We start from the raw sequence: 12,345 nt of genomic DNA on the forward strand, positions 1-12,345 counted from the left end.
GGATATAAAAAGTAGGGCATTTTCGAGGAGGGACTTGCTGAAAATTGTAACTAGGTTCAGTCTTCATAATGACATGTAATTGTGACTTTTGTAAATGATGTAATAAACTTATTTTTGTAAGCCTTGCTTCAATGGTTTCATGAGAAAATGATTTTATTTTAGGTGGATCCCATTGAGAGCCTTAGGATTTGTTATTAAGGTCAATGAATTAATTTCATGTATGAAGAGCTCTTCTTGAGCATATGTAAAATATATGTGAGTCAATCTAGCATCTAGGAAGCTCTCTAAAAGACAAGCACAATCCTCTTGATGTCAGCCAACAAGATGAATTAAATAACACATGTTGGCTCACCTAATAAGACACATCCCTTCGCTATATGATATCTTGGCTCACGTAATAAGACACTTCCCTTCCCTATATGATATGTCACCTCACCTAATAAGACACATCCCTTTTCTATATGATATTTCATCTTATATGTATGACAAACTACTATATATAGGCATGTAAGGATTTGCATTACAGAAGTACAAAATTTCAATCATACCCTGAATTTGATGGGCAGTCATTGTATTCAATTCAGATAAGAGTGTAGAAGATAGTTCAGATAAGAAGCTCAGACTATGGTACAATAGTCAAGGAATTTTAGATGTCTCTGTAATTTTAGGTGAATAGAAGCAGTGAAGAAGATGACTATTTCAGAGATAAAGTTTTGGTATCCTAATAAGGAATCATGGTTCAATGAAGATGATATAGTTCAATGGAGTTAAGAGAATTTAGAATTATCTGCAATCACAATGATAAAAAGAGTATTTGTGTTACATAATTTGGACAAGTATAGATATATTATAGTTCGATGCTAAAAGGAAACTACAGTTCTGTTGTGGCCATCAACAACCCCCCTTTTTTATTAAGTGCTATTCCTAATACTAAATAAGAGGGGACCCTTAGTTAAAAATATAAAAAATTAAAATAGTGTTTAAATTTCCTTTTTTGAATAAAATTACCATCATAAGCTTAGGAAACCCTCTTGGAAAATCCAAAAAAGCTAAGTCTTATGATAAGGTAAGATAAAATCTTTCCTTAGGAAATATCGCATCGCATAAGATAGCAGGATGCCACCTTACAAGCACAATTCCAACATTTGCGAGATCGCGATATGCGATAATAAACAAATATCGCATCGCATTCACCACAACTCTCATTGAAACACTTCAATTTGTTGATATGCGATGACGCCGATCGCAAGATCGCATCTCACAGGAAACAAGTTAACAAAGATTGTCATACATAACATTTTTGCGATTTGCGATATTGTGATATTGCGATTTCGCGATGCAGCGATAATACTATAATGCGATGTCACGAGCGATCAATTTTGTGATGCAGCGATAATACTATAATGCGATGTCACAAGCGATCAATTTTGCGATGTTGCAATATTGCGATTTCGCAATGTTGCAATCTGCGATATTGCGAAGCAAATCGCAAAATCGCTTCATCGCAGATATTTTGGGCGCGTTATTCAAGAAAAGTATTTTCCTTAAGCTGACACCTAGTTATGCTCTTTAATGCTAATAAATGAGGTAGTTGCCAGTTATTATGGACTATGGGTGCATGTTTATCGAAAGAATCATTTCATGTAAGGTGGTATGCTTGATATGTCTGCAGCATTTAAAACTTTTCCCATCACCCTTCCTTGTCATTCATTTTCGCTTCACTTGTGAATTGCAGGAACGGACAATAGAAGCCGATACAAAGCATTACACGGGTTGAAATGGGAAAGAAAAGCAAAGCCCCGAGCTCAGAAGAGAAGGAAATGGCACCCTTATATACAGACACGGCCTGTAACAGAGACGCGGGAATAGCTATGTGGGAAGGCATGTATAATCTGCTCGAAGAGGAAAATCCGAGAGTAATGGAAGTAGTTGCTACCGCGAGTTCAAATGGTTCTTCAGAAGCATCCCTTTCGGAACTAGCCTGCTCATTCTTACACCGGATAGCAGTAAGGCAAAAAATCCTCCCATACACGGACATGGTCAAATGGATACTGGACAGCGCAGAAATCAGAAAAAAACAGTTTAAGACTCAAGGTCAAGAATTCACAGAAGTATTAGTTTTACAAATTTTTAACTTTATATCTGTTGGAAGGAAAAAGCGCAAAAGGCGAAAAACGTATCAAGGAAACCTGGATCGAGAAACAGAGGTAGTTTCCAATGCGCATCTCTGAGAAAAATTTTTAAAAAAGGAAAGTTGCTAGTTGCCCAGTCACCTGCAAGTCCCAAAAATCACAAGAAAGTAAAATTTCAGGCAGATTAGAAACAGAGAGCTCAAGAAAAGGCACAAGCAATTCAAGGATTAACCAGGTTGAACTGGGATTATTACTGGGCTTACTTGGCAAAGCCACATAGCCACTGGATGATTGTTAAGTCTATCATCAATTCGGTCGAAAAGATGGCGCCAGCGCTTGTCGATTCGGTTTTCTCATCTCAGCTAAAAGCGGAAGTCAGCCAGCCGACCCTGCTCAAACAGATGCTGCATGCATGTGATTTCAAGGACCAAATACAGAAGTAGTTTCATGTTAGATTTAATTTTAGCTTTAATTTTGTTTTATTTTCTTGAAAAGAGGACGGTCATTTAAACCACATCCTACATTTTTGTAATAATTTATTTTTAGAATTACTTTAGTAGTATTTAAACCCCTCTCATGCATTTAGAGAAAGGTCCTGAAATTTATCAAAAACTTAACCCCAGAACATGCACTTCTGTACCCTCTAAGGAATTCTTGATGAATGAATGGAGCATGATTTATTAATGTTTGCATTTGATATCTGCTACTGATGTTTCACTTTTGTACTCTTAGTAGATATTTGATCAAGGAGAGATAAATCATTATCACTTGAAGCTCATGAGTAGAACTAGTTATAAATGGTATTTCTATCTCTTAACTATTTCTACCTTGTGTTAGAGTGATTTCCAGTTCAGTTATTTATATATTAATGTATGAATGCCTGAGTTATCATTCGGCACTTTTGTATGTTGATAGCTATTTATTTATGCTTAGTGTACGAATAGCTCATTATGCGATATGTTTTGCACAACTGTTTCGTCTAACTTTTTATACGAAGTGGTTCATCTGTACTGAATTCTCTTCTCATAATGGTTGAATGATCTTTATTACCAGTTGTTGTTCGAAATCATTTTATATCGCATATAAGAAAAATCACACCCCAGGTTAGTGTAGATTTACATATTCCTGTTATTAGAATATAGTTTCCTTATTATTACACTAGAATTAGAGTAGAAGTATTCCATTTAGAAACTGTTAGAAACAGAAATATCAATCTTTCTCACACACACAAATTGGGAAACTAGTCCCATTATCCCCAGTCGGACCTGCTATACCAAATGGAAAAGGAGCTGCCAACCAAGGTCCGGACTGGGCGAGTATCCCCCTTGTTGTAGACCTGATTTTTGGGGCTTAAACATATTTGGCGCTAGAAGGAGGGCCCGAACTATGAATGGCAAGAAAATCCAAATCTAAATACCATTCTGAGAGTAAATCACCCTCACCATCTCCTCCGACTTCTCCATTGCATTCAGAAACCTTAAATCCAGAGTTAGAAGTCACTGGATCAACAGCCGATGCTACAAACCCTCACATTTCGGAACAATCTACTATTGAACCTCCTGAAGTTGAATCTTTGATTCACAAAATTTAGTGATTTTCTATATCTCCTCGGAAATCTGATAAATCTCAAGGCAGCGTGACTTCGCAATACAACCCTGCTCATCCTCTCACCAGGTTAAAGAGCGAAAAGTTTGGTGTTCAGCCAACTGAATTACCTCTACCTTCTAGGAAGAGAGCAAGGAAGTCTCCTAAAGGATCCGATAGTGAGACTCTTTCATCATCATCCATCTCAACTTCTTCACCGTGAAGTCAACCATCCACTCCTCCACTTCAGGTCATCGTCCATCAGTCTATTGCAACTTCCTCAACTCCTTCTCAAACATCTGGAGTTATAATATCCTCATCTTCTCAACCACAAGGATCATCTTCTGCACTTTCCTCTGTTAGTAGTTCAACAATGGCCCAATCTCCATGGAATAACCCAGGGGTAGTCCTAATGCCTGCACCCTTAAGTAAGATACCGGCCCATCCTCAAAAATGGCTACCGAAGTTTAACCCTGAGGTAGGTATGCTAGCAGAAGAACATATAAATAACTTTATGTTGTCCATAAATCTCAATGGAGTTACTAATGAGGATGATGTTGTTCAACTTTTCCCTTACACTTTGGAAGGGATAGCCAGATCATGGTATTTCTCATTACCATATGGATCTATTACTAGTTGGGACATCTTCCAAGAACAATTTTTGACCAAGTTTGGCGATGACAGGTCCACAGCGACACTGATCAATGACTTGTCTAATCTTAGAGCTGAGTCAAGAGAACCTATCAAAGATTTCAGTTTACATTTCAATAAAATTCTAAACAAAATACCTACTGCCTCTTAGCCTAGTGAAGAAGTGCGATGTGAATGGTATATTACTGCTTTACCATCAAACTTAGCACTCTTTGTTGATAGGGCTAACAAAACAACCTTAGTTGAAAATATGAAAGAATAAATAATAGTAGAGAAACATATTACGGCCTTAGAAAAGAAAAATGCGATGGAAGAACAAAAATCTAAGAAGGTCTCTTTCAAAGGAGATCCCAAGAAAAAACAACCGAAAGATCCATTCGATTTAGAAGGATTACAAAAATTTTTGAAGACCATGTCTAACGAAATGGTTGACGTCAAGAAACAGGTAGCAGAAACTTCTTCTAAAAAGCCATACATGTCTTTTAAAAGAAATCCTTCAGTTGATTCCAAACCCCCTAACGCTATTTCAAATGCTGAATCAGAAGAAGAAGAAGAGGAAAATGCTACTGAAGAGCATATCGATGAAGAAGAAGTTGTGGAATTACAAGGTATGTGGGATTTCATCCTCCCAAATGAAGAATATCAAGAGGTATTCCTGGTTAGTACTAGTAGCAGAAATCAACTTGGTCCTTCTCAACCTACACCTAAGCCAAAGAGCGCAAGTTTAATGACTAAGGATAAAGTTGCAGCCAAGAAAAAATCACCTAAAGCGACTCAAACCAGCCCAGTCCAAATAGACACATCTGCTCCATCAAAAACGCTAATTGTTTTGGATGAAATGGAGTATAACATTGTTGAAGACATGAAAAAGACTAGGGAAAATATTACTCTTCTTGAATTGAGCAAGTTAAAACACCAGCAAAAAGTAATTTTGAAAGAATTACATGCTGTGTCAGTTGCACCTTTACTAGCTGCTGTAATCTCTCAAGCTTCCCATGATATGGGAAGACCTCCAACTAATATGATAAATAAAGTTGATCCAAATGATATCGCATTAATTGGAGGAAGATCGAGATCTCATACTCCCCCATTTCTCCTTACTTATGAAATCTTCAATAAAAATGTGCATAATTGCTTAGTGGATTCTGGAGCTTCATCAAATATTTTACCGAGATCAATTTGTGCAAAATTGAATGTTCAACCACATAAATCCGTTGTGCGCATAGTTCAACTAGATTGATTGCAAGTCGAAGTGATTGGTGAATTAAATCAGGTTACCATAAGGCTGTCATCCAATCCAAAGGTATGTCAAGTTATCAACATTTTAGTTGCTGATATTCCTAAATTTTATGGCTTAATTCTTAGCAGAGATAGGTTAGAAAAACTTCATGGATACTTTGCAACTGACTGGTCACATATGTGGCTGCCTTATAATGGTAAACCAAAGCAAATAAAAGTTTAACGCGAATGACATCAAAAATACATAGTAACAGAACTCGAGGGAGAAAATGAACCAGTAGCATATAATTCTAACATTATTGGAAATTATTTAGTAGATTCTTTCTTAGGAAATTTTAATGCTCATACTTCACCTTACTTAGAACATTCTTTTTTGTCTCAAGTAGAATTTTTTTCTCAAACAGATAGTTCTAAATGCATTAATTTTATAGATAGTCCTGTAAATAAATCTTTGTTTTGGAAATTATTTTTTGATGGTTCTAAGTCTAACGAAGGAGCAGGAGCAGGATGTGTGTTAGTAAGCCCAGAGGGAGATAAAACCATGTTAACTTGCAGACTCAAATTTGAGTGCACCACCAATACTGCAGAATAGGAAGCTCTAGTCCAAGGCTTGTACAAGGCAATCGGATTAGGTGTCAAATACCTGCAAGTTTTCGGAGATTTTGAAATAATAATTAGACAGGTGCGCAATAATATACACTATTTATCAGGTCATTTAAAGTATTACCAATCTTTAGTTCAAGATCTGACTGAACATTTTATAGCATTTAATATCTCGTCAATCCCCAGACTCTAGAATGCTATCGCAGACCTCTTAGCCAACGTAGCTTCCAAGCTCATTCATTTAGAAGATTTTAGTCCTGACCAATTTTCAATTGAGTTAATTTTTAGACCATCTATCCCTAATAACATCACCAATTGGATAATTTTCAATGACGATCCTGATATCATGAGTTTTCTCACATCTGAAGGATCCTACACCAATCAAATAATTGACGAAGACCAGCATGACCAACAATTGCAACAGGATAGTACTAACAATGCTATACCTAAATCAGTAGTCAAATTAGAAGACCTTTATGATTTGAAATATCGATTCAAAAGGTCTACTAATTCAAAACTCCAAAGTTCAACTTTGAATTATGAATTAGTAAATCTAAGAACTGATGCCAAACCACAGAACATCAACTTAGGCCTTGGCCTAGTCCCTGAAGAGAAATTAGCATATATTCATCTCTTCAAACGATACAAAAGTGCCTTTGCTTGGAATTATGATGAACTCAAAACATACGACACCTCCATCATCCAACATACTATCCCAATGATTTATAATGAAAAACTTGTCCAACAGAAGTTGAGAAAGATACATCCAAATTTAGAAAATCAGATTAAAATTGAACTCAACAAGTTACTGAAAGCCAAGATAATCTTTCCCATTAGACATTCTAAATGGGTCTCCAATATGGTACGTGTTAGAAAGAAAAATGGAGATATTAGAATCTGCATTGACTTTCAAAACCTTAACAAGGCCTACCAAAAGAATAATTTTCCTTTACCTCCCATGGAACAAATACTGCAGGCAGTTGTGGGCTCAGAACTAATGTCATTCTTGGATGGATTCTCAGGATACAACCATGTATTGGTACATCCCGACAATGAGTTGAAAACTACATTCAGAACTAAATGGGGCACATACGCATATCAAAAGATGCCATTTGGTTTGATTAACGCGGGTGCCACATTTCAAAGAGCCATGGACATCACATTCAAAGGGTTAGTTAATAAGTCAGTAGTAATCTATTTGGATGATATTACTGTTTATTCCAAGAAACGAAACAACCATCTCAAGGATTTAAACAAATCTTCCAACGTTGTTTAAAGTATGGAATTTCGCTTAACCTGAAAAAATCCTTTTTCGCATTAAGTGAAGGAAAGCTTCTAGGATTCATAGTGTCAAAATCTAGAATTCACATTGATCCTAACGGAATCAAAGAAATTTCCGCAGTTCCCCTACCTCACAACAAGAAAGCCATGCAATCTTTCCTTGGCTAGATCAACTTTGTAAAGAGATTCGTCCCAGATTTTTCTAGAATCGTGTCTCCTCTACAAGCCATGATTAAAAAGAACGCAAACTTTAAATGGGGCCAAGAAGAACATGAGGCTTTCAATCTAATAAAACAAGCCATTATTAATGCTCCATCGTTAGCAACTCCAAATTTTTCCGATCCTTTTATTTTGTACACTTTTGCCTCAGATAAATCATATGCTGCGATACTCACTCAAGCAAATCAAGAGAAGGTGGAAGCCCCAATTGCGTTTTTCAGTTCCAATTTACAAGGTGTTGAACTGAATTATTCAGATGTGGAGAAACAAGCCTATGTTGTTTTCAAAGAAATTAAATATTTCAGACCTTTCTTACTCAAGACACATACCAAGATCATAGTACCATTTCCAGTGATGAGAAGTCTTCTAGTACAGAAGGATGTGGGTGAGAAAAGGGAAAATTGGGTTACTGCCTTACAAGAATATGACGTAGAAATCAAACCAGCAAACATTGTAAAAGGTCAAGGCTTTTGTAAATTGTTGGCAGGAGCATTGCTAATGCCCGGAAATCCATCTGAAGAGGTACAAGTATACAAGGTAAGCCTAAATGATGTTGAGTCACTATATGCTGATATTATTTATTATTTAAAGAATGGATATGCTCCTCCAAACCTTGATCACACCAAGAAAAGAGCCCTGAGGATAAAAGCCAAACAATATCAACTTGTAAAAGACGTTCTTTTTAGAATAAATTATGATTCTGTTCTACTTAGATGTCTTGAGAAAGCTGAAGTTGAAAAAGTTTTGCAGGAACTCCATGATGGTCCAGCAGGTGAACACTACACTGGAGATGCAACTGCTCACAAGATCTTACGCGTAGGCTATTACTGGCCCACATTGTTCAAAGATGCACATAACTACATAAGAAAAGGCCAAGTCTGTCAAACTGTTGTCGGAAGACAAAAGAAACCATCCTTGCCACTTCAACCAGTCACCATCGAACAGCCTCGATCAGTGGGGATTGGAAATAATAGGTGAGATCGTTCCTCACTCTTCTAAACAGCATAGATACATCCTCAAAGTGACAGATTACTTTACTAAATGGGTAGAAGCAGTTCCACTCAAGACGGCTAATGCTGAAAATATCATTGAATTCATAGATCAGTTCATAATCACCAGGTTTGGATTTCCTTCCGCTTTAATGTTTGATAATGCATCATACTTTTTTGGTAATACAATGACTGAATTTGCACTTAAAAGAGGTTTCAAACTTAAATACTCAGCCAATTATTATCCACAAGGGAATGGGTTAGCTGAATCCACAAATAAGAACTTGATTAGAATCATCAAGTGAACCATTGACCAAAATCATAAAAATTGGCATAAGTCTTTGATATATGCTTTATGGTCAGACCGAATAACACAGAAAGCCTCTATCGGCACTTCTCCCGTTAATTTAGTTTATGGGAAAGAAGTGGTTCTTCCAACGCATCTGGCAATCCCTTCTTTAGCCTTAGTTCAGTACATTGATGAAATACCAACTTCTTCTTTACAACTTAGGCAGTTGCAATTAATTAAATTAGAAGAACAACGAGAAAAGGCTAAGATTACGCACGCGCATCATCAAGCATTGGTGAAAGCCTCTTTTGATTCCAATATGGTATACAGAAAATATTTTCAGATAGGAGATTTAGTTTTAAAATGGGACAAGGCTCATGAAGAAAAGGGAAAACATACAAAGTTTCAAAGAATGTGGCTTGGTCCTTTTCAAATTGTAGAAATTATAGGTCCACCGACCTTCATGTTACAAGATTTAGCAGGGAAGAGGGATTCTCTACCTGTTAATGGTCAAATTCTCAAGAAATATTTTCCATAGAAGATCATGATTCTATTTTTGTAGAATAGTTGTTTTTCTTTTCATAATAAAATCAGTTGTGAATGGTTACGATAGGCATTTATGAAAAAGATACAAATTCTCTTTCAAATTTTGATCTTTCGCTTGTATAAATAGCAAATCTTTTGGAAAATTGATCTTTATTATTGAAAGATACAGTTAAAAACTCTGGCCTAGATATGATACTAGTTTCAACTTCATAAGATTTGATGAAAACAACCTGTAGTGAATTTTTTTTTTATATCAGTGCAACGAAAGGTATCAATAACAAAATAAAGATTCTCTGTAGAACAGCTATTTCCAAAAACTATACTATTGTCGTCCAGAGCTATCTTAAGGAAACAATGACTTCCTCCCTACTAAGGGAATCACAACTTTCAGAGGAACAATCCAAGGATATACTTTATCTTAAAGAGTGAGAGGTCTCATCACGAGCCGACTTATCATAATCACACATATTATAACTTGCTGACTTTGCCAATACTGCATACCACAACAGGGCAAAGACTTAAGATTGTTACAATCAAAAGGCAAGGGGTCTCATCACGAGCTAGCTTGTTTATCAAAGTTATAAATTAATGAATGACTGTGTCATAAATTGGCCATCAAACCAAGACATTGCTCTTTAAGAATAAAAAAGAAAATGAAAGTAATAAGTGTGGATATGGATTCTTCTTTGAGAATTGTGGGTTTCTTTAAGTAGGATACAGGATCATTGCTGGGTAACACGTAACCCTGTCGAGGCTATAAATGCCTGCTGGCAGCAGAGGCTCTACCTACGACAAATGAGCATATCTAAAACTGCTTTACATAGAAGACTTTATTTTATCTTTACAAACCAAGTAATGACTGTGTAAATACAAGGACTAGCTTGAGGCAGCAAATAATCAAAGTTGAAAATAGTTGAAACAAAATGTCATTGACATGTTAGAATATAATGTACTTTATCTTTCTATAATAAAGTTTAACTTTCTGGAAAATTTTCTGTTTTGGAAGTTTTGAAAATTCAGAAAGCAGCAGAGATAACTTGTTCTTCCAAGTGAATCGCCAATTGTTGTGGCCATCAACAACCCCCCTTTTTTATTGAGTGTTATTCTAATACTAAATAAGAGGGGACCCTTAGTTAAAAATCTAAAAAATTAAAATAGTGTTTAAATTTCCTTTTTTGAATAAAATTACCATCATGATCTTAGGAAACCCTCTTGGAAAATCCAAAAAAGCTAAGTCTTATGATAAGGTAAGATAAAATCTTTCCTTAGGAAATATTGCATCGCATAAGATAGCAGGATGCCACCTTACAAACATAATTCCAACATTTGCGAGATCACGATATGTGATAATAAACAAATATCGCATCGCATTCACCACAACTCTCATTGAAACACTTCAATTTGCCGATATGCGATGACGCCAATCGCAAGATCACACCTCACAAGAAACAAGTTAACAAAGATTGCCATACATAACATTTCTGCGATTTGCGATATTATGATTTCGCGATGTAGCAATAATACTATAATGCGATGTCACAAGCGATCGATTTTGCGATGTTGCGATATTGCGATTTCACGATGTTGCGATTTGCGATATTGAAAAGCAAATCGCAAAATCGCAAAATCGCAGATCTTTCGGGCGTGTTATTCAAGAAAAGTATTTTCCTTAAGCTGACACCTGTTTATGCCCTTTAATGCTAATAAATGAGGTAGTTGCCAGTTATTATGGATTATGGGTGTGTGCTTATCAAAAGAATCATTTCACATAAGGTGGTATGCTTGATATGTCTGCGGCATTTAAAAATTTTCCCATCACCCTTCCTTGTCATTCATTTTCGCTTCACTTGTGAATTGTAGGAACGGACAATAGAAGCCGATACAAAGCATTATGCAGGTTGAAATGGGAAAGAAAGGCAAAGCCCCAAGCTCAGAAGAGAAGGAAATGGCGCCCTTATATACAGACACGGCCTGTAACAAGACGCAGGAATAGCTACGTGGGAAGGCATGTATAATTTTCTCAAAGAGGAAAATCCCAGAGTAATGGAAGTAGTAGCTACCGCAGGTTCAAATGGTTCTTCAGAAGCATCCCTTTCAGAACTGGCCTGCTCATTCTTACACCAAATAGCAGCAAGGCCAAAAATCCTCCCATACACGGACATGGTCAAATGGATACTGGACAGTGCAGAAATAAGAAATGTTCAAACAGTTTAAGAATAAAGGTCAAGAGTTCACAGAAGTATTAGTTTTACAAATTTTGAACATTATATTTGTTGGAAGGAAAAAGCGCAAAAGGCGAAAAACGCATGAAGGAAACCCGGATCAAGAAACAGAGGCAGTTTCCGATGCGTGATCTAAAAAAGGAAAGCTGCTAGTTGCCCAGTCATCTACAAGTCCTGAAAATCACAAGAAAGTAAAATTTCAGGCAGATTAGAAACAGAGAGCTCAAGAAAAGGCACAAGCAATTCAAGGGTTAACCGGGTTGAACTGGGATTATTACTGGGCTTACTTAGTAAAGCCACATAGCCAATGGATGACTGTTAAGTGTATCATCAATTCGGCCAAAAATATGGCGCCCGCACTTGTCGATTCTGTTTTCTCAGCTCAGTTAAAAGCGGAAGTCAGCCAGCCGACCCTGCTCAAATAGATGCTGCATGCGTGTGATTTCAAGGACCAAATAGAGAAGTAGTTTAATGTTAGATTTAATTTTAGCTTTAATTTTGTTTTATTTTCCTAAAAAAAGGATGGTCATTTAAACCGCATCCTACATTTTTGTAATAATTTATTTTTAGAATTAGTGTAGTAGTATTTA

At 36.4% G+C, this 12,345-nt stretch overlaps 1 pseudogene; it reads left to right on the plus strand.

Annotated features, from left to right (window-relative positions):
• Positions 1-2,036: 2,036 nt before the first annotated feature.
• Positions 2,037-12,345, plus strand: part of LOC149217300 (putative F-box protein At2g36090) — a 61,378-nt pseudogene continuing 51,069 nt past the window's right edge.

Source organism: Pinus tabuliformis, chromosome 1_1 (assembly GCF_031772625.1).
Source record: "Pinus tabuliformis cultivar Carrire ecotype Pingquan chromosome 1_1, CPIR1, whole genome shotgun sequence".
Taxonomy (NCBI): domain Eukaryota; kingdom Viridiplantae; phylum Streptophyta; class Pinopsida; order Pinales; family Pinaceae; genus Pinus; species Pinus tabuliformis.